The sequence below is a fragment of the Spermophilus citellus genome (genome assembly GCF_964194105.1).
Source record: "Spermophilus citellus genome assembly, chromosome: 17".
In the NCBI taxonomy this organism is placed as follows: Eukaryota; Metazoa; Chordata; class Mammalia; order Rodentia; family Sciuridae; genus Spermophilus; species Spermophilus citellus.
Genome location: NC_138199.1, coordinates 17,793,057 through 17,817,733, shown reverse-complemented (window position 1 = coordinate 17,817,733; position 24,677 = coordinate 17,793,057).

Below are 24,677 nucleotides of genomic sequence, written 5' to 3'. Positions count from 1 at the left end.
CGGAGGTCCCGGGGACCAGTGGATGCAGGGCCAATTTCCCAGGCTGTGAGCACATCTCCACTGGGGCCCCGGACAGCAGGCAAGCGCCACCAGGTGCTATCTTGGCCCCAGGGAAGAACCCTGTGGGACCTCTGGATCAGGAGCCGCGCCCTCCTCCTGGGCAGGATGGTGGGACATTTGGCAAAGGACATCTCCCCTCCATCTTGGAGGCACTGCTGAGACCAGTGAGAGGGCGCCACTGTCCCACCCTGGCCCAGGTAACTGGGGACAAGGGGCCCAGGGATCCTCTGCAAAAGGTGACCTGGACTCTGAGCCCTGTGGGCGAGCGCCCCTCTCCCACCTGAGCTCATTGTCCAGGGTTCCTGCAGGGGAGCACCCTCAGCCCCCCAGCACTCAGGCTGCTCTGGGTCCTGTGGGTGAGCGCCCCTCTCCTGGCAATGCTCAGGCAGCCCTGAGTGGGTGGCGGGGCGGGGAGCAGCCCTGGGCCAAGGGGGCTCAGGCTTCCCTAGAGGCTGGGGGTGAGCGCCCCTCCCTTAGGCAGTGCAGGGCCAGGCCTGGTGGCTGTGGGGGAGCGCCCCCAGGCGGCCTCAGGTCCCCAGTGTGCTCTGGGCCATGCTGGTGTGCGCCCCTCGCCCTGCAGTGCTCAGTGTGCTCTTGGGGGTGCTGCGGGTGCGAGGTCCCCACCGCGGGTCCCAGCCCTGTTCCCTGTCCCCAAGATCCTGCTTGGGGAGGGCTCCTGGGACACTGGCATTGCTGCTGCACTGCGGCCTTTGGGTGAGCGCCCCTCGCCCATCGGCGCCCAGTGTCCTCAGGGTCCTGCGGGCAGGCAAGCGCCTGTCTTGCGGGGGTGGGGGTGGGGGCCCAGGAGGCTTCCCTGTCCTCCGGGGGCCTGCGGGTGAGCGCCCCTCGCCCGAGGGTCCTCGGTGCACCCGGGTCTCCTGGGTGAGCCCCCCAGGAGCCCTAAGGACCAGTGAGCTCTGGGGCTTGCGGGTGACCGCCCCTCCCCCGCAGGTCCCCAGGCTCCCCTGTGTCCTGAGGCCAGCGCCCGTCCGCCCAGGGCTCAGTCCCCTCTGGGTCCTGTGGGTGTCGCCCCTCGCCCAGCAGTGCCCAGGGAGTCTCCTCTGGGGCCTGCGCGGGTGGTGCCCCTCCCTCCCCAGTGCTCTGTCTGCCATGGGCCAGGTGGTGAGCGCCCCTGGCCCGCCAGGGCCCAGGCTCCTCTGAACTCCAATGCCCCCTGGTGCCTGGGGAGCGCACTGTGTGGGTGCAGGCGTCACTCCCTCCCAGGCTGGGACACCCTCTTTGGCCTGAGGGGTGAAGCGTCCCTGTCAAGGCCACCTGGGAAACTTGGAGGGCACCGCGGACACTTGCTCTTGACCCACACTCTGCTGGGCCTTTGGCCTTTGCTGTGGCCCTTCAGGCACGCTGGTCCACAAAACCTACGAGCCCAAGAATACTCACCGTGAGGGCATCTCAACTCCAAGGGCACACCCAAGGACCGGGATCCATCCCGCCTGACTCACCAATTCTTGGCCTTTCTGCCCCTGGGGCTGTGCTCCCGTGCACGCCTGGCACGTGCCCGGGATTGCGGAGGTCCCGGGGACCAGTGGATGCAGGGCCAATTTCCCAGGCTGTGAGCACATCTCCACTGGGGCCCCGGACAGCAGGCAAGCGCCACCAGGTGCTATCTTGGCCCCAGGGAAGAACCCTGTGGGACCTCTGGATCAGGAGCCGCGCCCTCCTCCTGGGCAGGATGGTGGGACATTTGGCAAAGGACATCTCCCCTCCATCTTGGAGGCACTGCTGAGACCAGTGAGAGGGCGCCACTGTCCCACCCTGGCCCAGGTAACTGGGGACAAGGGGCCCAGGGATCCTCTGCAAAAGGTGACCTGGACTCTGAGCCCTGTGGGCGAGCGCCCCTCTCCCACCTGAGCTCATTGTCCAGGGTTCCTGCGGGGGAGCACCCTCAGCCCCCCAGCGCTCAGGCTGCTCTGGGTCCTGTGGGTGAGCGCCCCTCACCCGGCAGTGCTCAGGCAGCCCTGAGTGGGTGGCGTGGCGGGGAGCAGCCCTGGCCCAAGGGGGCTCAGGCTTCCCTAGAGGCTGGGGGTGAGCGCCCCTCCCTTAGGCAGTGCAGGGCCAGGCCTGGTGGCTGTGGGGGAGCGCCCCCAGGCGGCCTCAGGTCCCCAGTGTGCTCTGGGCCATGCTGGTGAGCGCCCCTCGCCCTGCAGTGCTCAGTGTGCTCTTGGGGGTTCTGCGGGTGCGAGGTCCCCACTGCGGGTCCCAGCCCTGTTCCCTGTCCCCAAGATCCTGCTTGGGGAGGGCTCCTGGGACACTGGCATTGCTGCTGCACTGCGGCCTTTGGGTGAGCGCCCCTCGCCCATCGGCGCCCAGTGTCCTCAGGGTCCTGCGGGCAGGCAAGCGCCTGTCTTGCGGGGGTGGGGGTGGGGGCCCAGGAGGCTTCCCTGTCCTCCGGGGGCCTGCGGGTGAGCGCCCCTCGCCCGAGGGTCCTCGGTGCGCCCGGGTCTCCTGGGTGAGCCCCCCAGGAGCCCTAAGGACCAGTGAGCTCTGGGGCTTGCGGGTGACCGCCCCTCCCCCGCAGGTCCCCAGGCTCCCCTGTGTCCTGAGGCCAGCGCCCGTCCGCCCAGGGCTCAGTCCCCTCTGGGTCCTGTGGGTGTCGCCCCTCGCCCAGCAGTGCCCAGGGAGTCTCCTCTGGGGCCTGCGCGGGTGGTGCCCCTCCCTCCCCAGTGCTCTGTCTGCCATGGGCCAGGTGGTGAGCGCCCCTGGCCCGCCAGGGCCCAGGCTCCTCTGAACTCCAATGCCCCCTGGTGCCTGGGGAGCGCACTGTGTGGGTGCAGGCGTCACTCCCTCCCAGGCTGGGACACCCTCTTTGGCCTGAGGGGTGAAGCGTCCCTGTCAAGGCCACCTGGGAAACTTGGAGGGCACCGCGGACACTTGCTCTTGACCCACACTCTGCTGGGCCTTTGGCCTTTGATGTGGCCCTTCAGGCACGCTGGTCCACAAAACCTACGAGCCCAAGAATACTCACCGTGAGGGCATCTCAACTCCAAGGGCACACCCAAGGACCGGGATCCATCCCGCCTGACTCACCAATTCTTGGCCTTTCTGCCCCTGGGGCTGTGCTCCCGTGCACGCCTGGCACGTGCCCGGGATTGCGGAGGTCCCTGGGACCAGTGGATGCAGGGCCAATTTCCCAGGCTGTGAGCACATCTCCACTGGGGCCCCGGACAGCAGGCAAGCGCCACCAGGTGCTATCTTGGCCCCAGGGAAGAACCCTGTGGGACCTCTGGATCAGGAGCCGCGCCCTCCTCCTGGGCAGGATGGTGGGACATTTGGCAAAGGACATCTCCCCTCCATCTTGGAGGCACTGCTGAGACCAGTGAGAGGGCGCCACTGTCCCACCCTGACCCAGGTAACTGGGGACACAGGGCCGAGGGATCCTCTGCAAAAGGTGACCTGGACTCTGAGCCCTGTGGGCGAGCGCCCCTCTCCCACCTGAGCTCATTGTCCAGGGTTCCTGCGGGGGAGCACCCTCAGCCCCCCAGCACTCAGGCTGCTCTGGGTCCTGTGGGTGAGCGCCCCTCTCCTGGCAATGCTCAGGCAGCCCTGAGTGGGTGGCGGGGCGGGGAGCAGCCCTGGGCCAAGGGGGCTCAGGCTTCCCTAGAGGCTGGGGGTGAGCGCCCCTCCCTTAGGCAGTGCAGGGCCAGGCCTGGTGGCTGTGGGGGAGCGCCCCCAGGCGGCCTCAGGTCCCCAGTGTGCTCTGGGCCATGCTGGTGAGCGCCCCTCGCCCTGCAGTGCTCAGTGTGCTCTTGGGGGTTCTGCGGGTGCGAGGTCCCCACCGCGGGTCCCAGCCCTGTTCCCTGTCCCCAAGATCCTGCTTGGGGAGGGCTCCTGGGACACTGGCATTGCTGCTGCACTGCGGCCTTTGGGTGAGCGCCCCTCGCCCATCGGCGCCCAGTGTCCTCAGGGTCCTGCGGGCAGGCAAGCGCCTGTCTTGCGGGGGTGGGGGTGGGGGCCCAGGAGGCTTCCCTGTCCTCCGGGGGCCTGCGGGTGAGCGCCCCTCGCCCGAGGGTCCTCGGTGCGCCCGGGTCTCCTGGGTGAGCCCCCCAGGAGCCCTAAGGACCAGTGAGCTCTGGGGCTTGCGGGTGACCGCCCCTCCCCCGCAGGTCCCCAGGCTCCCCTGTGTCCTGAGGCCAGCGCCCGTCCGCCCAGGGCTCAGTCCCCTCTGGGTCCTGTGGGTGTCGCCCCTCGCCCAGCAGTGCCCAGGGAGTCTCCTCTGGGGCCTGCGCGGGTGGTGCCCCTCCCTCCCCAGTGCTCTGTCTGCCATGGGCCAGGTGGTGAGCGCCCCTGGCCCGCCAGGGCCCAGGCTCCTCTGAACTCCAATGCCCCCTGGTGCCTGGGGAGCGCACTGTGTGGGTGCAGGCGTCACTCCCTCCCAGGCTGGGACACCCTCTTTGGCCTGAGGGGTGAAGCGTCCCTGTCAAGGCCACCTGGGAAACTTGGAGGGCACCGCGGACACTTGCTCTTGACCCACACTCTGCTGGGCCTTTGGCCTTTGCTGTGGCCCTTCAGGCACGCTGGTCCACAAAACCTACGAGCCCAAGAATACTCACCGTGAGGGCATCTCAACTCCAAGGGCACACCCAAGGACCGGGATCCATCCCGCCTGACTCACCAATTCTTGGCCTTTCTGCCCCTGGGGCTGTGCTCCCGTGCACGCCTGGCACGTGCCCGGGATTGCGGAGGTCCCGGGGACCAGTGGATGCAGGGCCAATTTCCCAGGCTGTGAGCACATCTCCACTGGGGCCCCGGACAGCAGGCAAGCGCCACCAGGTGCTATCTTGGCCCCAGGGAAGAACCCTGTGGGACCTCTGGATCAGGAGCCGCGCCCTCCTCCTGGGCAGGATGGTGGGACATTTGGCAAAGGACATCTCCCCTCCATCTTGGAGGCACTGCTGAGACCAGTGAGAGGGCGCCACTGTCCCACCCTGGCCCAGGTAACTGGGGACAAGGGGCCCAGGGATCCTCTGCAAAAGGTGACCTGGACTCTGAGCCCTGTGGGCGAGCGCCCCTCTCCCACCTGAGCTCATTGTCCAGGGTTCCTGCGGGGGAGCACCCTCAGCCCCCCAGCGCTCAGGCTGCTCTGGGTCCTGTGGGTGAGCGCCCCTCACCCGGCAGTGCTCAGGCAGCCCTGAGTGGGTGGCGTGGCGGGGAGCAGCCCTGGCCCAAGGGGGCTCAGGCTTCCCTAGAGGCTGGGGGTGAGCGCCCCTCCCTTAGGCAGTGCAGGGCCAGGCCTGGTGGCTGTGGGGGAGCGCCCCCAGGCGGCCTCAGGTCCCCAGTGTGCTCTGGGCCATGCTGGTGAGCGCCCCTCGCCCTGCAGTGCTCAGTGTGCTCTTGGGGGTTCTGCGGGTGCGAGGTCCCCACCGCGGGTCCCAGCCCTGTTCCCTGTCCCCAAGATCCTGCTTGGGGAGGGCTCCTGGGACACTGGCATTGCTGCTGCACTGCGGCCTTTGGGTGAGCGCCCCTCGCCCATCGGCGCCCAGTGTCCTCAGGGTCCTGCGGGCAGGCAAGCGCCTGTCTTGCGGGGGTGGGGGTGGGGGCCCAGGAGGCTTCCCTGTCCTCCGGGGGCCTGCGGGTGAGCGCCCCTCGCCCGAGGGTCCTCGGTGCGCCCGGGTCTCCTGGGTGAGCCCCCCAGGAGCCCTAAGGACCAGTGAGCTCTGGGGCTTGCGGGTGACCGCCCCTCCCCCGCAGGTCCCCAGGCTCCCCTGTGTCCTGAGGCCAGCGCCCGTCCGCCCAGGGCTCAGTCCCCTCTGGGTCCTGTGGGTGTCGCCCCTCGCCCAGCAGTGCCCAGGGAGTCTCCTCTGGGGCCTGCGCGGGTGGTGCCCCTCCCTCCCCAGTGCTCTGTCTGCCATGGGCCAGGTGGTGAGCGCCCCTGGCCCGCCAGGGCCCAGGCTCCTCTGAACTCCAATGCCCCCTGGTGCCTGGGGAGCGCACTGTGTGGGTGCAGGCGTCACTCCCTCCCAGGCTGGGACACCCTCTTTGGCCTGAGGGGTGAAGCGTCCCTGTCAAGGCCACCTGGGAAACATGGAGGGCACCGCGGACACTTGCTCTTGACCCACACTCTGCTGGGCCTTTGGCCTTTGCTGTGGCCCTTCAGGCACGCTGGTCCACAAAACCTACGAGCCCAAGAATACTCACCGTGAGGGCATCTCAACTCCAAGGGCACACCCAAGGACCGGGATCCATCCCGCCTGACTCACCAATTCTTGGCCTTTCTGCCCCTGGGGCTGTGCTCCCGTGCACGCCTGGCACGCGCCCGGGATTGCGGAGGTCCCGGGGACCAGTGGATGCAGGGCCAATTTCCCAGGCTGTGAGCACATCTCCACTGGGGCCCCGGACAGCAGGCAAGCGCCACCAGGTGCTATCTTGGCCCCAGGGAAGAACCCTGTGGGACCTCTGGATCAGGAGCCGCGCCCTCCTCCTGGGCAGGATGGTGGGACATTTGGCAAAGGACATCTCCCCTCCATCTTGGAGGCACTGCTGAGACCAGTGAGAGGGCGCCACTGTCCCACCCTGGCCCAGGTAACTGGGGACAAGGGGCCCAGGGATCCTCTGCAAAAGGTGACCTGGACTCTGAGCCCTGTGGGCGAGCGCCCCTCTCCCACCTGAGCTCATTGTCCAGGGTTCCTGCGGGGGAGCACCCTCAGCCCCCCAGCGCTCAGGCTGCTCTGGGTCCTGTGGGTGAGCGCCCCTCACCCGGCAGTGCTCAGGCAGCCCTGAGTGGGTGGCGTGGCGGGGAGCAGCCCTGGCCCAAGGGGGCTCAGGCTTCCCTAGAGGCTGGGGGCGAGCGCCCCTCCCTTAGGCAGTGCAGGGCCAGGCCTGGTGGCTGTGGGGGAGCGCTCCCAGGCGGCCTCAGGTCCCCAGTGTGCTCTGGGCCATGCTGGTGAGCGCCCCTCGCCCTGCAGTGCTCAGTGTGCTCTTGGGGGTTCTGCGGGTGCGAGGTCCCCACCGCGGGTCCCAGCCCTGTTCCCTGTCCCCAAGATCCTGCTTGGGGAGGGCTCCTGGGACACTGGCATTGCTGCTGCACTGCGGCCTTTGGGTGAGCGCCCCTCGCCCATCGGCGCCCAGTGTCCTCAGGGTCCTGCGGGCAGGCAAGCGCCTGTCTTGCGGGGGTGGGGGTGGGGGCCCAGGAGGCTTCCCTGTCCTCCGGGGGCCTGCGGGTGAGCGCCCCTCGCCCGAGGGTCCTCGGTGCGCCCGGGTCTCCTGGGTGAGCCCCCCAGGAGCCCTAAGGACCAGTGAGCTCTGGGGCTTGCGGGTGACCGCCCCTCCCCCGCAGGTCCCCAGGCTCCCCTGTGTCCTGAGGCCAGCGCCCGTCCGCCCAGGGCTCAGTCCCCTCTGGGTCCTGTGGGTGTCGCCCCTCGCCCAGCAGTGCCCAGGGGGTCTCCTCTGGGGCCTGCGCGGGTGGTGCCCCTCCCTCCCCAGTGCTCTGTCTGCCATGGGCCAGGTGGTGAGCGCCCCTGGCCCGCCAGGGCCCAGGCTCCTCTGAACTCCAATGCCCCCTGGTGCCTGGGGAGCGCAGTGTGTGGGTGCAGGCGTCACTCCCTCCCAGGCTGGGACACCCTCTTTGGCCTGAGGGGTGAAGCGTCCCTGTCAAGGCCACCTGGGAAACATGGAGGGCACCGCGGACACTTGCTCTTGGCCCACACTCTGCTGGGCCTTTGGCCTTTGCTGTGGCCCTTCAGGCACGCTGGTCCACAAAACCTACGAGCCCAAGAATACTCACCGTGAGGGCATCTCAACTCCAAGGGCACACCCAAGGACCGGGATCCATCCCGCCTGACTCACCAATTCTTGGCCTTTCTGCCCCTGGGGCTGTGCTCCCGTGCACGCCTGGCACGCGCCCGGGATTGCGGAGGTCCCGGGGACCAGTGGATGCAGGGCCAATTTCCCAGGCTGTGAGCACATCTCCACTGGGGCCCCGGACAGCAGGCAAGCGCCACCAGGTGCTATCTTGGCCCCAGGGAAGAACCCTGTGGGACCTCTGGATCAGGAGCCGCGCCCTCCTCCTGGGCAGGATGGTGGGACATTTGGCAAAGGACATCTCCCCTCCATCTTGGAGGCACTGCTGAGACCAGTGAGAGGGCGCCACTGTCCCACCCTGGCCCAGGTAACTGGGGACAAGGGGCCCAGAGATCCTCTGCAAAAGGTGACCTGGAATCTGAGCCCTGTGGGCGAGCGCCCCTCTCCCACCTGAGCTCATTGTCCAGGGTTCCTGCGGGGGAGCACCCTCAGCCCCCCAGCGCTCAGGCTGCTCTGGGTCCTGTGGGTGAGCGCCCCTCACCCGGCAGTGCTCAGGCAGCCCTGAGTGGGTGGCGTGGCGGGGAGCAGCCCTGGGCCAAGGGGGCTCAGGCTTCCCTAGAGGCTGGGGGCGAGCGCCCCTCCCTTAGGCAGTGCAGGGCCAGGCCTGGTGGCTGTGGGGGAGCGCCCCCAGGCGGCCTCAGGTCCCCAGTGTGCTCTGGGCCATGCTGGTGAGCGCCCCTCGCCCTGCAGTGCTCAGTGTGCTCTTGGGGGTTCTGCGGGTGCGAGGTCCCCACCGCGGGTCCCAGCCCTGTTCCCTGTCCCCAAGATCCTGCTTGGGGAGGGCTCCTGGGACACTGGCATTGCTGCTGCACTGCGGCCTTTGGGTGAGCGCCCCTCGCCCATCGGCGCCCAGTGTCCTCAGGGTCCTGCGGGCAGGCAAGCGCCTGTCTTGCGGGGGTGGGGGTGGGGGCCCAGGAGGCTTCCCTGTCCTCCGGGGGCCTGCGGGTGAGCGCCCCTCGCCCGAGGGTCCTCGGTGCGCCCGGGTCTCCTGGGTGAGCCCCCCAGGAGCCCTAAGGACCAGTGAGCTCTGGGGCTTGCGGGTGACCGCCCCTCCCCCGCAGGTCCCCAGGCTCCCCTGTGTCCTGAGGCCAGCGCCCGTCCGCCCAGGGCTCAGTCCCCTCTGGGTCCTGTGGGTGTCGCCCCTCGCCCAGCAGTGCCCAGGGGGTCTCCTCTGGGGCCTGCGCGGGTGGTGCCCCTCCCTCCCCAGTGCTCTGTCTGCCATGGGCCAGGTGGTGAGCGCCCCTGGCCCGCCAGGGCCCAGGCTCCTCTGAACTCCAATGCCCCCTGGTGCCTGGGGAGCGCACTGTGTGGGTGCAGGCGTCACTCCCTCCCAGGCTGGGACACCCTCTTTGGCCTGAGGGGTGAAGCGTCCCTGTCAAGGCCACCTGGGAAACTTGGAGGGCACCGCGGACACTTGCTCTTGACCCACACTCTGCTGGGCCTTTGGCCTTTGCTGTGGCCCTTCAGGCACGCTGGTCCACAAAACCTACGAGCCCAAGAATACTCACCGTGAGGGCATCTCAACTCCAAGGGCACACCCAAGGACCGGGATCCATCCCGCCTGACTCACCAATTCTTGGCCTTTCTGCCCCTGGGGCTGTGCTCCCGTGCACGCCTGGCACGTGCCCGGGATTGCGGAGGTCCCTGGGACCAGTGGATGGAGGGCCAATTTCCCAGGCTGTGAGCACATCTCCACTGGGGCCCCGGACAGCAGGCAAGCGCCACCAGGTGCTATCTTGGCCCCAGGGAAGAACCCTGTGGGACCTCTGGATCAGGAGCCGCGCCCTCCTCCTGGGCAGGATGGTGGGACATTTGGCAAAGGACATCTCCCCTCCATCTTGGAGGCACTGCTGAGACCAGTGAGAGGGCGCCACTGTCCCACCCTGGCCCAGGTAACTGGGGACAAGGGGCCCAGGGATACTCTGCAAAAGGTGACCTGGACTCTGAGCCCTGTGGGCGAGTGCCCCTCTCCCACCTGAGCTCATTGTCCAGGGTTCCTGCGGGGGAGCACCCTCAGCCCCCCAGCGCTCAGGCTGCTCTGGGTCCTGTGGGTGAGCGCCCCTCACCCGGCAGTGCTCAGGCAGCCCTGAGTGGGTGGCGTGGCGGGGAGCAGCCCTGGCCCGAGGGGGCTCAGGCTTCCCTAGAGGCTGGGGGTGAGCGCCCCTCCCTTAGGCAGTGCAGGGCCAGGCCTGGTGGCTGTGGGGGAGCGCCCCCAGGCGGCCTCAGGTCCCCAGTGTGCTCTGGGCCATGCTGGTGAGCGCCCCTCGCCCTGCAGTGCTCAGTGTGCTCTTGGGGGTTCTGCGGGTGCGAGGTCCCCACCGCGGGTCCCAGCCCTGTTCCCTGTCCCCAAGATCCTGCTTGGGGAGGGCTCCTGGGACACTGGCATTGCTGCTGCACTGCGGCCTTTGGGTGAGCGCCCCTCGCCCATCGGCGCCCAGTGTCCTCAGGGTCCTGCGGGCAGGCAAGCGCCTGTCTTGCGGGGGTGGGGGTGGGGGCCCAGGAGGCTTCCCTGTCCTCCGGGGGCCTGCGGGTGAGCGCCCCTCGCCCGAGGGTCCTCGGTGCGCCCGGGTCTCCTGGGTGAGCCCCCCAGGAGCCCTAAGGACCAGTGAGCTCTGGGGCTTGCGGGTGACCGCCCCTCCCCCGCAGGTCCCCAGGCTCCCCTGTGTCCTGAGGCCAGCGCCTGTCTGCCCAGGGCTCAGTCCCCTCTGGGTCCTGTGGGTGTCGCCCCTCGCCCAGCAGTGCCCAGGGAGTCTCCTCTGGGGCCTGCGCGGGTGGTGCCCCTCCCTCCCCAGTGCTCTGTCTGCCATGGGCCAGGTGGTGAGCGCCCCTGGCCCGCCAGGGCCCAGGCTCCTCTGAACTCCAATGCCCCCTGGTGCCTGGGGAGCGCACTGTGTGGGTGCAGGCGTCACTCCCTCCCAGGCTGGGACACCCTCTTTGGCCTGAGGGGTGAAGCGTCCCTGTCAAGGCCACCTGGGAAACTTGGAGGGCACCGCGGACACTTGCTCTTGACCCACACTCTGCTGGGCCTTTGGCCTTTGCTGTGGCCCTTCAGGCACGCTGGTCCACAAAACCTGCGAGCCCAAGAATACTCACCGTGAGGGCATCTCAACTCCAAGGGCACACCCAAGGACCGGGATCCATCCCGCCTGACTCACCAATTCTTGGCCTTTCTGCCCCTGGGGCTGTGCTCCCGTGCACGCCTGGCACGTGCCCGGGATTGCGGAGGTCCCTGGGACCAGTGGATGCAGGGCCAATTTCCCAGGCTGTGAGCACATCTCCACTGGGGCCCCGGACAGCAGGCAAGCGCCACCAGGTGCTATCTTGGCCCCAGGGAAGAACCCTGTGGGACCTCTGGATCAGGAGCCGCGCCCTCCTCCTGGGCAGGATGGTGGGACATTTGGCAAAGGACATCTCCCCTCCATCTTGGAGGCACTGCTGAGACCAGTGAGAGGGCGCCACTGTCCCACCCTGACCCAGGTAACTGGGGATACAGGGCCGAGGGATCCTCTGCAAAAGGTGACCTGGACTCTGAGCCCTGTGGGCGAGCGCCCCTCTCCCACCTGAGCTCATTGTCCAGGGTTCCTGCGGGGGAGCACCCTCAGCCCCCCAGCACTCAGGCTGCTCTGGGTCCTGTGGGTGAGCGCCCCTCTCCTGGCAATGCTCAGGCAGCCCTGAGTGGGTGGCGGGGCGGGGAGCAGCCCTGGGCCAAGGGGGCTCAGGCTTCCCTAGAGGCTGGGGGTGAGCGCCCCTCCCTTAGGCAGTGCAGGGCCAGGCCTGGTGGCTGTGGGGGAGCGCCCCCAGGCGGCCTCAGGTCCCCAGTGTGCTCTGGGCCATGCTGGTGTGCGCCCCTCGCCCTGCAGTGCTCAGTGTGCTCTTGGGGGTGCTGCGGGTGCGAGGTCCCCACCGCGGGTCCCAGCCCTGTTCCCTGTCCCCAAGATCCTGCTTGGGGAGGGCTCCTGGGACACTGGCATTGCTGCTGCACTGCGGCCTTTGGGTGAGCGCCCCTCGCCCATCGGCGCCCAGTGTCCTCAGGGTCCTGCGGGCAGGCAAGCGCCTGTCTTGCGGGGGTGGGGGTGGGGGCCCAGGAGGCTTCCCTGTCCTCCGGGGGCCTGCGGGTGAGCGCCCCTCGCCCGAGGGTCCTCGGTGCGCCCGGGTCTCCTGGGTGAGCCCCCCAGGAGCCCTAAGGACCAGTGAGCTCTGGGGCTTGCGGGTGACCGCCCCTCCCCCGCAGGTCCCCAGGCTCCCCTGTGTCCTGAGGCCAGCGCCCGTCCGCCCAGGGCTCAGTCCCCTCTGGGTCCTGTGGGTGTCGCCCCTCGCCCAGCAGTGCCCAGGGGGTCTCCTCTGGGGCCTGCGCGGGTGGTGCCCCTCCCTCCCCAGTGCTCTGTCTGCCCTGGGCCAGGTGGTGAGCGCCCCTGGCCCGCCAGGGCCCAGGCTCCTCTGAACTCCAATGCCCCCTGGTGCCTGGGGAGCGCAGTGTGTGGGTGCAGGCGTCACTCCCTCCCAGGCTGGGACACCCTCTTTGGCCTGAGGGGTGAAGCGTCCCTGTCAAGGCCACCTGGGAAACATGGAGGGCACCGCGGACACTTGCTCTTGGCCCACACTCTGCTGGGCCTTTGGCCTTTGCTGTGGCCCTTCAGGCACGCTGGTCCACAAAACCTACGAGCCCAAGAATACTCACCGTGAGGGCATCTCAACTCCAAGGGCACACCCAAGGACCGGGATCCATCCCGCCTGACTCACCAATTCTTGGCCTTTCTGCCCCTGGGGCTGTGCTCCCGTGCACGCCTGGCACGCGCCCGGGATTGCGGAGGTCCCGGGGACCAGTGGATGCAGGGCCAATTTCCCAGGCTGTGAGCACATCTCCACTGGGGCCCCGGACAGCAGGCAAGCGCCACCAGGTGCTATCTTGGCCCCAGGGAAGAACCCTGTGGGACCTCTGGATCAGGAGCCGCGCCCTCCTCCTGGGCAGGATGGTGGGACATTTGGCAAAGGACATCTCCCCTCCATCTTGGAGGCACTGCTGAGACCAGTGAGAGGGCGCCACTGTCCCACCCTGGCCCAGGTAACTGGGGACAAGGGGCCCAGGGATCCTCTGCAAAAGGTGACCTGGACTCTGAGCCCTGTGGGCGAGTGCCCCTCTCCCACCTGAGCTCATTGTCCAGGGTTCCTGCGGGGGAGCACCCTCAGCCCCCCAGCGCTCAGGCTGCTCTGGGTCCTGTGGGTGAGCGCCCCTCACCCGGCAGTGCTCAGGCAGCCCTGAGTGGGTGGCGGGGCGGGGAGCAGCCCTGGCCCGAGGGGGCTCAGGCTTCCCTAGAGGCTGGGGGTGAGCGCCCCCCCTTAGGCAGTGCAGGGCCAGGCCTGGTGGCTGTGGGGGAGCGCCCCCAGGCGGCCTCAGGTCCCCAGTGTGCTCTGGGCCATGCTGGTGAGCGCCCCTCGCCCTGCAGTGCTCAGTGTGCTCTTGGGGGTTCTGCGGGTGCGAGGTCCCCACCGCGGGTCCCAGCCCTGTTCCCTGTCCCCAAGATCCTGCTTGGGGAGGGCTCCTGGGACACTGGCATTGCTGCTGCACTGCGGCCTTTGGGTGAGCGCCCCTCGCCCATCGGCGCCCAGTGTCCTCAGGGTCCTGCGGGCAGGCAAGCGCCTGTCTTGCGGGGGTGGGGGTGGGGGCCCAGGAGGCTTCCCTGTCCTCCGGGGGCCTGCGGGTGAGCGCCCCTCGCCCGAGGGTCCTCGGTGCGCCCGGGTCTCCTGGGTGAGCCCCCCAGGAGCCCTAAGGACCAGTGAGCTCTGGGGCTTGCGGGTGACCGCCCCTCCCCCGCAGGTCCCCAGGCTCCCCTGTGTCCTGAGGCCAGCGCCCGTCCGCCCAGGGCTCAGTCCCCTCTGGGTCCTGTGGGTGTCGCCCCTCGCCCAGCAGTGCCCAGGGAGTCTCCTCTGGGGCCTGCGCGGGTGGTGCCCCTCCCTCCCCAGTGCTCTGTCTGCCATGGGCCAGGTGGTGAGCGCCCCTGGCCCGCCAGGGCCCAGGCTCCTCTGAACTCCAATGCCCCCTGGTGCCTGGGGAGCGCACTGTGTGGGTGCAGGCGTCACTCCCTCCCAGGCTGGGACACCCTCTTTGGCCTGAGGGGTGAAGCGTCCCTGTCAAGGCCACCTGGGAAACTTGGAGGGCACCGCGGACACTTGCTCTTGACCCACACTCTGCTGGGCCTTTGGCCTTTGCTGTGGCCCTTCAGGCACGCTGGTCCACAAAACCTACGAGCCCAAGAATACTCACCGTGAGGGCATCTCAACTCCAAGGGCACACCCAAGGACCGGGATCCATCCCGCCTGACTCACCAATTCTTGGCCTTTCTGCCCCTGGGGCTGTGCTCCCGTGCACGCCTGGCACGTGCCCGGGATTGCGGAGGTCCCTGGGACCAGTGGATGGAGGGCCAATTTCCCAGGCTGTGAGCACATCTCCACTGGGGCCCCGGACAGCAGGCAAGCGCCACCAGGTGCTATCTTGGCCCCAGGGAAGAACCCTGTGGGACCTCTGGATCAGGAGCCGCGCCCTCCTCCTGGGCAGGATGGTGGGACATTTGGCAAAGGACATCTCCCCTCCATCTTGGAGGCACTGCTGAGACCAGTGAGAGGGCGCCACTGTCCCACCCTGACCCAGGTAACTGGGGACACAGGGCCGAGGGATCCTCTGCAAAAGGTGACCTGGACTCTGAGCCCTGTGGGCGAGCGCCCCTCTCCCACCTGAGCTCATTGTCCAGGGTTCCTGCGGGGGAGCACCCTCAGCCCCCCAGCACTCAGGCTGCTCTGGGTCCTGTGGGTGAGCGCCCCTCTCCTGGCAATGCTCAGGCAGCCCTGAGTGGGTGGCGGGGCGGGGAGCAGCCCTGGGCCAAGGGGGCTCAGGCTTCCCTAGAGGCTGGGGGTGAGCGCCCCTCCCTTAGGCAGTGCAGGGCCAGGCCTGGTGGCTGTGGGGGAGCGCCCCCAGGCGGCCTCAGGTCCCCAGTGTGCTCTGGGCCATGCTGGTGTGCGCCCCTCGCCCTGCAGTGCTCAGTGTGCTCTTGGGGGTGCTGCGGGTGCGAGGTCCCCACCGCGGGTCCCAGCCCTGTTCCCTGTCCCCAAGATCCTGCTTGGGGAGGGCTCCTGGGACACTGGCATTGCTGCTGCACTGCGGCCTTTGGGTGAGCGCCCCTCGCCCATCGGCGCCCAGTGTCCTCAGGGTCCTGCGGGCAGGCAAGCGCCTGTCTTGCGGGGGTGGGGGTGGGGGCCCAGGAGGCTTCCCTGTCCTCCGGGGGCCTGCGGGTGAGCGCCCCTCGCCCGAGGGTCCTCGGTGCGCCCGGGTCTCCTGGGTGAGCCCCCCAGGAGCCCTAAGGACCAGTGAGCTCTGGGGCTTGCGGGTGACCGCCCCTCCCCCGCAGGTCCCCAGGCTCCCCTGTGTCCTGAGGCCCAGCGCCCCCCCCCCGCGCCCCCCGCCCAGGGCTCAGTCCCCTCTGGGTCCTGTGGGTGAGCGCCCCTCGCCCAGCAGTGCTCAGGGGGTCTCCTCTGGGGCCTGCGCGGGTGGTGCCCCTCCCTCCCCAGTGTTCTGTCTGCCCTGGGCCAGGTGGTGAGCGCCCCTGGCCCGCCAGGGCCCAGGCTCCTCAGAACTCCAATGCCCCATGGTGCCTGGGGAGCGCACTGTGTGGGTGCTGGGGTCACTCCCTCCCAGGCTGGGACACCCTCTTTGGCCTGAGGGGTGAAGCGTCCCTGTCAAGGCCACCTGGGAAACATGGAGGGCACCGCGGACACTTGCTCTTGGCCCACACTCTGCTGGGCCTTTGGCCTTTGCTGTGGCCCTTCAGGCACGCTGGTCCACAAAACCTGCGAGCCCAAGAATACTCACCGTGAGGGCATCTCAACTCCAAGGGCACACCCAAGGACCGGGATCCATCCCGCCTGACCCACCATTTCTTGGCCTTTCTGCCCCTGGGGCTGTGCTCCCGTGCACGCCTGGCACGCGCCCGGGATTGCGGAGGTCCCGGGGACCAGTGGATGCAGGGCCAATTTCCCAGGCTGTGAGCACATCTCCACTGGGGCCCAGGACAGCAGGCAAGCGCCACCAGGCGCTATCTTGGCCCCAGGGAAGAACCCTGTGGGACCTCTGGATCAGGAGCCGCGCCCTCCTCCTGGGCAGGATGGTGGGACATTTGGCAAAGGACATCTCCCCTCCATCTTGGAGGCACTGCTGAGACCAGTGAGAGGGCGCCACTGTCCCACCCTGGCCCAGGTAACTGGGGACAAGGGGCCCAGGGATCCTCTGCAAAAGGTGACCTGGACTCTGAGCCCTGTGGGCGAGCGCCCCTCTCCCACCTGAGCTCATTGTCCAGGGTTCCTGCGGGGGAGCACCCTCAGCCCCCCAGCGCTCAGGCTGCTCTGGGTCCTGTGGGTGAGCGCCCCTCACCCGGCAGTGCTCAGGCAGCCCTGAGTGGGTGGCGTGGCGGGGAGCAGCCCTGGCCCGAGGGGGCTCAGGCTTCCCTAGAGGCTGGGGGTGAGCGCCCCTCCCTTAGGCAGTGCAGGGCCAGGCCTGGTGGCTGTGGGGGAGCGCCCCCAGGCGGCCTCAGGTCCCCAGTGTGCTCTGGGCCATGCTGGTGAGCGCCCCTCGCCCTGCAGTGCTCAGTGTGCTCTTGGGGGTTCTGCGGGTGCGAGGTCCCCACCGCGGGTCCCAGCCCTGTTCCCTGTCCCCAAGATCCTGCTTGGGGAGGGCTCCTGGGACACTGGCATTGCTGCTGCACTGCGGCCTTTGGGTGAGCGCCCCTCGCCCATCGGTGCCCAGTGTCCTCAGGGTCCTGCGGGCAGGCAAGCGCCTGTCTTGCGGGGGTGGGGGTGGGGGCCCAGGAGGCTTCCCTGTCCTCCGGGGGCCTGCGGGTGAGCGCCCCTCGCCCGAGGGTCCTCGGTGCGCCCGGGTCTCCTGGGTGAGCCCCCCAGGAGCCCTAAGGACCAGTGAGCTCTGGGGCTTGCGGGTGACCGCCCCTCCCCCGCAGGTCCCCAGGCTCCCCTGTGTCCTGAGGCCAGCGCCCGTCCGCCCAGGGCTCAGTCCCCTCTGGGTCCTGTGGGTGTCGCCCCTCGCCCAGCAGTGCCCAGGGAGTCTCCTCTGGGGCCTGCGCGGGTGGTGTCCCTCCCTCCCCAGTGCTCTGTCTGCCATGGGCCAGGTGGTGAGCGCCCCTGGCCCGCCAGGGCCCAGGCTCCTCTGAACTCCAATGCCCCCTGGTGCCTGGGGAGCGCAGTGTGTGGGTGCAGGCGTCACTCCCTCCCAGGCTGGGACACCCTCTTTGGCCTGAGGGGTGAAGCGTCCCTGTCAAGGCCACCTGGGAAACATGGAGGGCACCGCGGACACTTGCTCTTGACCCACACTCTGCTGGGCCTTTGGCCTTTGCTGTGGCCCTTCAGGCACGCTGGTCCACAAAACCTACGAGCCCAAGAATACTCACCGTGAGGGCATCTCAACTCCAAGGGCACACCCAAGGACCGGGATCCATCCCGCCTGACTCACCAATTCTTGGCCTTTCTGCCCCTGGGGCTGTGCTCCCGTGCACGCCTGGCACTCGCCCGGGATTGCGGAGGTCCCGGGGACCAGTGGATGCAGGGCCAATTTCCCAGGCTGTGAGCACATCTCCACTGGGGCCCCGGACAGCAGGCAAGCGCCACCAGGTGCTATCTTGGCCCCAGGGAAGAACCCTGTGGGACCTCTGGATCAGGAGCCGCGCCCTCCTCCTGGGCAGGATGGTGGGACATTTGGCAAAGGACATCTCCCCTCCATCTTGGAGGCACTGCTGAGACCAGTGAGAGGGCGCCACTGTCCCACCCTGGCCCAGGTAACTGGGGACAAGGGGCCCAGGGATCCTCTGCAAAAGGTGACCTGGACTCTGAGCCCTGTGGGCGAGCGCCCCTCTCCCACCTGAGCTCATTGTCCAGGGTTCCTGCGGGGGAGCACCCTCAGCCCCCCAGCGCTCAGGCTGCTCTGGGTCCTGTGGGTGAGCGCCCCTCACCCGGCAGTGCTCAGGCAGCCCTGAGTGGGTGGCGTGGCGGGGAGCAGCCCTGGCCCAAGGGGGCTCAGGCTTCCCTAGAGGCTGGGGGTGAGCGCCCCTCCCTTAGGCAGTGCAGGGCCAGGCCTGGTGGCTGTGGGGGAGCGCCCCCAGGCGGCCTCAGGTCCCCAGTGTGCTCTGGGCCATGCTGGTGAGCGCCCCTCGCCCTGCAGTGCTCAGTGTGCTCTTGGGGGTTCTGCGGGTGCGAGGTCCCCACCGCGGGTCCCAGCCCTGTTCCCTGTCCCCAAGATCCTGCTTGGGGAGGGCTCCTGGGACACTGGCATTGCTGCTGCACTGCGGCCTTTGGGTGAGCGCCCCTCGCCCATCGGCGCCCAGTGTCCTCAGGGTCCTGCGGGCAGGCAAGCGCCTGTCTTGCGGGGGTGGGGGTGGGGGCCCAGGAGGCTTCCCTGTCCTCCGGGGGCCTGCGGGTGAGCGCCCCTCGCCCGAGGGTCCTCGGTGCGCCCGGGTCTCCTGGGTGAGCCCCCCAGGAGCCCTAAGGACCAGTGAGCTCTGGGGCTTGCGGGTGACCGCCCCTCCCCCGCAGGTCCCCAGGCTCCCCTGTGTCCTGAGGCCAGCGCCCGTCCGCCCAGGGCTCAGTCCCCTCTGGGTCCTGTGGGTGTCGCCCCTCGCCCAGCAGTGCCCAGGGAGTCTCCTCTGGGGCCTGCGCGGGTGGTGCCCCTCCCTCCCCAGTGCTCTGTCTGCCATGGGCCAGGTGGTGAGCGCCCCTGGCCCGCCAGGGCCCAGGCTCCTCTGAACTCCAATGCCCCCTGGTGCCTGGGGAGCGCACTGTGTGGGTGCAGGCGTCACTCCCTCCCAGGCTGGGACACCCTCTTTGGCCTGAGGGGTGAAGCGTCCCTGTCAAGGCCACCTGGGAAACTTGGAGGGCACCGCGGACACTTGCTCTTGACCCACACTCTGCTGGGCCTTTGGCCTTTGCTGTGGCCCTTCAGGCACGCTGGTCCACAAAACCTACGAGCCCAAGAATACTCACCGTGAGGGCATCTCAACTCCAAGGGCACACCCAAGGACCGGGATCCATCCCGCCTGACTCACCAATTCTTGGCCTTTCTGCCCCTGGGGCTGTGCTCCCGTGCACGCCTGGCACGTGCCCGGGATTGCGGAGGTCCCGGGGACCAGTGGATGCAGGGCCAATTTCCCAGGCTGTGAGCACATCTCCACTGGGGCCCCGGACAGCAGGCAAGCGCCACCAGGTGCTATCTTGGCCCCAGGGAAGAACCCTGTGGGACCTCTGGATCAGGAGCCGCGCCCTCCTCCTGGGCAGGATGGTGGGACATTTGGCAAAGGACATCTCCCCTCCATCTTGGAGGCACTGCTGAGACCAGTGAGAGGGCGCCACTGTCCCACCCTGACCCAGGTAACTGGGGACACAGGGCCGAGGGATCCTCTGCAAAAGGTGACCTGGACTCTGAGCCCTGTGGGCGAGCGCCCCTCTCCCACCTGAGCTCATTGTCCAGGGTTCCTGCAGGGGAGCACCCTCAGCCCCCCAGCACTCAGGCTGCTCTGGGTCCTGTGGGTGAGCGCCCCTCTCCTGGCAATGCTCAGGCAGCCCTGAGTGGGTGGCGGGGCGGGGAGCAGCCCTGGGCCAAGGGGGCTCAGGCTTCCCTAGAGGCTGGGGGTGAGCGCCCCTCCCTTAGGCAGTGCAGGGCCAGGCCTGGTGGCTGTGGGGGAGCGCCCCCAGGCGGCCTCAGGTCCCCAGTGTGCTCTGGGCCATGCTGGTGTGCGCCCCTCGCCCTGCAGTGCTCAGTGTGCTCTTGGGGGTGCTGCGGGTGCGAGGTCCCCACCGCGGGTCCCAGCCCTGTTCCCTGTCCCCAAGATCCTGCTTGGGGAGGGCTCCTGGGACACTGGCATTGCTGCTGCACTGCGGCCTTTGGGTGAGCGCCCCTCGCCCATCGGCGCCCAGTGTCCTCAGGGTCCTGCGGGCAGGCAAGCGCCTGTCTTGCGGGGGTGGGGGTGGGGGCCCAGGAGGCTTCCCTGTCCTCCGGGGGCCTGCGGGTGAGCGCCCCTCGCCCGAGGGTCCTCGGTGCGCCCGGGTCTCCTGGGTGAGCCCCCCAGGAGCCCTAAGGACCAGTGAGCTCTGGGGCTTGCGGGTGACCGCCCCTCCCCCGCAGGTCCCCAGGCTCCCCTGTGTCCTGAGGCCCAGCGCCCCCCCCCCGCGCCCCCCGCCCAGGGCTCAGTCCCCTCTGGGTCCTGTGGGTGAGCGCCCCTCGCCCAGCAGTGCTCAGGGGGTCTCCTCTGGGGCCTGCGCGGGTGGTGCCCCTCCCTCCCCAGTGCTCTGTCTGCCATGGGCCAGGTGGTGAGCGCCCCTGGCCCGCCAGGGCCCAGGCTCCTCTGAACTCCAATGCCCCCTGGTGCCTGGGGAGCGCACTGTGTGGGTGCAGGCGTCACTCCCTCCCAGGCTGGGACACCCTCTTTGGCCTGAGGGGTGAAGCGTCCCTGTCAAGGCCACCTGGGAAACTTGGAGGGCACCGCGGACACTTGCTCTTGACCCACACTCTGCTGGGCCTTTGGCCTTTGCTGTGGCCCTTCAGGCACGCTGGTCCACAAAACCTACGAGCCCAAGAATACTCACCGTGAGGGCATCTCAACTCCAAGGGCACACCCAAGGACCGGGATCCATCCCGCCTGACTCACCAATTCTTGGCCTTTCTGCCCCTGGGGCTGTGCTCCCGTGCACGCCTGGCACGTGCCCGGGATTGCGGAGGTCCCGGGGACCAGTGGATGCAGGGCCAATTTCCCAGGCTGTGAGCACATCTCCACTGGGGCCCCGGACAGCAGGCAAGCGCCACCAGGTGCTATCTTGGCCCCAGGGAAGAACCCTGTGGGACCTCTGGATCAGGAGCCGCGCCCTCCTCCTGGGCAGGATGGTGGGACATTTGGCAAAGGACATCTCCCCTCCATCTTGGAGGCACTGCTGAGACCAGTGAGAGGGCGCCACTGTCCCACCCTGGCCCAGGTAACTGGGGACAAGGGGCCCAGGGATCCTCTGCAAAAGGTGACCTGGACTCTGAGCCCTGTGGGCGAGCGCCCCTCTCCCACCTGAGCTCATTGTCCAGGGTTCCTGCGGGGGAGCACCCTCAGCCCCCCAGCGCTCAGGCTGCTCTGGGTCCTGTGGGTGAGCGCCCCTCACCCGGCAGTGCTCAGGCAGCCCTAAGTGGGTGGCGTGGCGGGGAGCAGCCCTGGCCCGAGGGGGCTCAGGCTTCCCTAGAGGCTGGGGGTGAGCGCCCCTCCCTTAGGCAGTGCAGGGCCAGGCCTGGTGGCTGTGGGGGAGCGCCCCCAGGCGGCCTCAGGTCCCCAGTGTGCTCTGGGCCATGCTGGTGAGCGCCCCTCGCCCTGCAGTGCTCAGTGTGCTCTTGGGGGTTCTGCGGGTGCGAGGTCCCCACCGCGGGTCCCAGCCCTGTTCCCTGTCCCCAAGATCCTGCTTGGGGAGGGCTCCTGGGACACTGGCATTGCTGCTGCACTGCGGCCTTTGGGTGAGCGCCCCTCGCCCATCTGTGCCCAGTGTCCTCAGGGTCCTGCGGGCAGGCAAGCGCCTGTCTTGCGGGGGTGGGGGTGGGGGCCCAGGAGGCTTCCCTGTCCTCCGGGGGCCTGCGGGTGAGCGCCCCTCGCCCGAGGGTCCTCGGTGCGCCCGGGTCTCCTGGGTGAGCCCCCCAGGAGCCCTAAGGACCAGTGAGCTCTGGGGCTTGCGGGTGACCGCCCCTCCCCCGCAGGTCCCCAGGCTCCCCTGTGTCCTGAGGCCAGCGCCCGTCCGCCCAGGGCTCAGTCCCCTCTGGGTCCTGTGGGTGTCGCCCCTCGCCCAGCAGTGCCCAGGGAGTCTCCTCTGGGGCCTGCGCGGGTGGTGCCCCTCCCTCCCCAGTGCTCTGTCTGCCATGGGCCAGGTGGTGAGCGCCCCTGGCCCGCCAGGGCCCAGGCTCCTCTGAACTCCAATGCCCCCTGGTGCCTGGGGAGCGCACTGTGTGGGTGCAGGCGTCACTCCCTCCCAGGCTGGGACACCCTCTTTGGCCTGAGGGGTGAAGCGTCCCTGTCAAGGCCACCTGGGAAACTTGGAGGGCACCGCGGACACTTGCTCTTGACCCACACTCTGCTGGGCCTTTGGCCTTTGCTGTGGCCCTTCAGGCACGCTGGTCCACAAAACCTACGAGCCCAAGAATACTCACCGTGAGGGCATCTCAACTCCAAGGGCACACCCAAGGACCGGGATCCATCCCGCCTGACTCACCAATTCTTGGCCTTTCTGCCCCTGGGGCTGTGCTCCCGTGCACGCCTGGCACGTGCCCGGGATTGCGGAGGTCCCGGGGACCAGTGGATGCAGGGCCAATTTCCCAGGCTGTGAGCACATCTCCACTGGGGCCCCGGACAGCAGGCAAGCGCCACCAGGTGCTATCTTGGCCCCAGGGAAGAACCCTGTGGGACCTCTGGATCAGGAGCCGCGCCCTCCTCCTGGGCAGGATGGTGGGACATTTGGCAAAGGACATCTCCCCTCCATCTTGGAGGCACTGCTGAGACCAGTGAGAGGGCGCCACTGTCCCACCCTGACCCAGGTAACTGGGGACACAGGGCCGAGGGATCCTCTGCAAAAGGTGACCTGGACTCTGAGCCCTGTGGGCGAGCGCCCCTCTCCCACCTGAGCTCATTGTCCAGGGTTCCTGCAGGGGAGCACCCTCAGCCCCCCAGCACTCAGGCTGCTCTGGGTCCTGTGGGTGAGCGCCCCTCTCCTGGCAATGCTCAGGCAGCCCTGAGTGGGTGGCGGGGCGGGGAGCAGCCCTGGGCCAAGGGGGCTCAGGCTTCCCTAGAGGCTGGGGGTGAGCGCCCCTCCCTTAGGCAGTGCAGGGCCAGGCCTGGTGGCTGTGGGGGAGCGCCCCCAGGCGGCCTCAGGTCCCCAGTGTGCTCTGGGCCATGCTGGTGTGCGCCCCTCGCCCTGCAGTGCTCAGTGTGCTCTTGGGGGTGCTGCGGGTGCGAGGTCCCCACCGCGGGTCCCAGCCCTGTTCCCTGTCCCCAAGATCCTGCTTGGGGAGGGCTCCTGGGACACTGGCATTGCTGCTGCACTGCGGCCTTTGGGTGAGCGCCCCTCGCCCATCGGCGCCCAGTGTCCTCAGGGTCCTGCGGGCAGGCAAGCGCCTGTCTTGCGGGGGTGGGGGTGGGGGCCCAGGAGGCTTCCCTGTCCTCCGGGGGCCTGCGGGTGAGCGCCCCTCGCCCGAGGGTCCTCGGTGCGCCCGGGTCTCCTGGGTGAGCCCCCCAGGAGCCCTAAGGACCAGTGAGCTCTGGGGCTTGCGGGTGACCGCCCCTCCCCCGCAGGTCCCCAGGCTCCCCTGTGTCCTGAGGCCCAGCGCCCCCCCCCCGCGCCCCCCGCCCAGGGCTCAGTCCCCTCTGGGTCCTGTGGGTGAGCGCCCCTCGCCCAGCAGTGCTCAGGGGGTCTCCTCTGGGGCCTGCGCGGGTGGTGCCCCTCCCTCCCCAGTGTTCTGTCTGCCCTGGGCCAGGTGGTGAGCGCCCCTGGCCCGCCAGGGCCCAGGCTCCTCAGAACTCCAATGCCCCATGGTGCCTGGGGAGCGCACTGTGTGGGTGCTGGGGTCACTCCCTCCCAGGCTGGGACACCCTCTTTGGCCTGAGGGGTGAAGCGTCCCTGTCAAGGCCACCTGGGAAACATGGAGGGCACCGCGGACACTTGCTCTTGGCCCACACTCTGCTGGGCCTTTGGCCTTTGCTGTGGCCCTTCAGGCACGCTGGTCCACAAAACCTGCGAGCCCAAGAATACTCACCGTGAGGGCATCTCAACTCCAAGGGCACACCCAAGGACCGGGATCCATCCCGCCTGACCCACCATTTCTTGGCCTTTCTGCCCCTGGGGCTGTGCTCCCCTGCACGCCTGGCACGCGCCCGGGATTGCGGAGGTCCCGGGGACCAGTGGATGCAGGGCCAATTTCCCAGGCTGTGAGCACATCTCCACTGGGGCCCCGGACAGCAGGCAAGTGCCACCAGGCGCTATCTTGGCCCCAGGGAAGAACCCTGTGGGACCTCTGGATCAGGAGCCGCGCCCTCCTCCTGGGCAGGATGGTGGGACATTTGGCAAAGGACATCTCCCCTCCATCTTGGAGGCACTGCTGAGACCAGTGAGAGGGCGCCACTGTCCCACCCTGGCCCAGGTAACTGGGGACAAGGGGCCCAGGGATCCTCTGCAAAAGGTGACCTGGACTCTGAGCCCTGTGGGCGAGCGCCCCTCTCCCACCTGAGCTCATTGTCCAGGGTTCCTGCGGGGGAGCACCCTCAGCCCCCCAGCGCTCAGGCTGCTCTGGGTCCTGTGGGTGAGCGCCCCTCACCCGGCAGTGCTCAGGCAGCCCTAAGTGGGTGGCGTGGCGGGGAGCAGCCCTGGCCCGAGGGGGCTCAGGCTTCCCTAGAGGCTGGGGGTGAGCGCCCCTCCCTTAGGCAGTGCAGGGCCAGGCCTGGTGGCTGTGGGGGAGCGCCCCCAGGCGGCCTCAGGTCCCCAGTGTGCTCTGGGCCATGCTGGTGAGCGCCCCTCGCCCTGCAGTGCTCAGTGTGCTCTTGGGGGTTCTGCGGGTGCGAGGTCCCCACCGCGGGTCCCAGCCCTGTTCCCTGTCCCCAAGATCCTGCTTGGGGAGGGCTCCTGGGACACTGGCATTGCTGCTGCACTGCGGCCTTTGGGTGAGCGCCCCTCGCCCATCGGTGCCCAGTGTCCTCAGGGTCCTGCGGGCAGGCAAGCGCCTGTCTTGCGGGGGTGGGGGTGGGGGC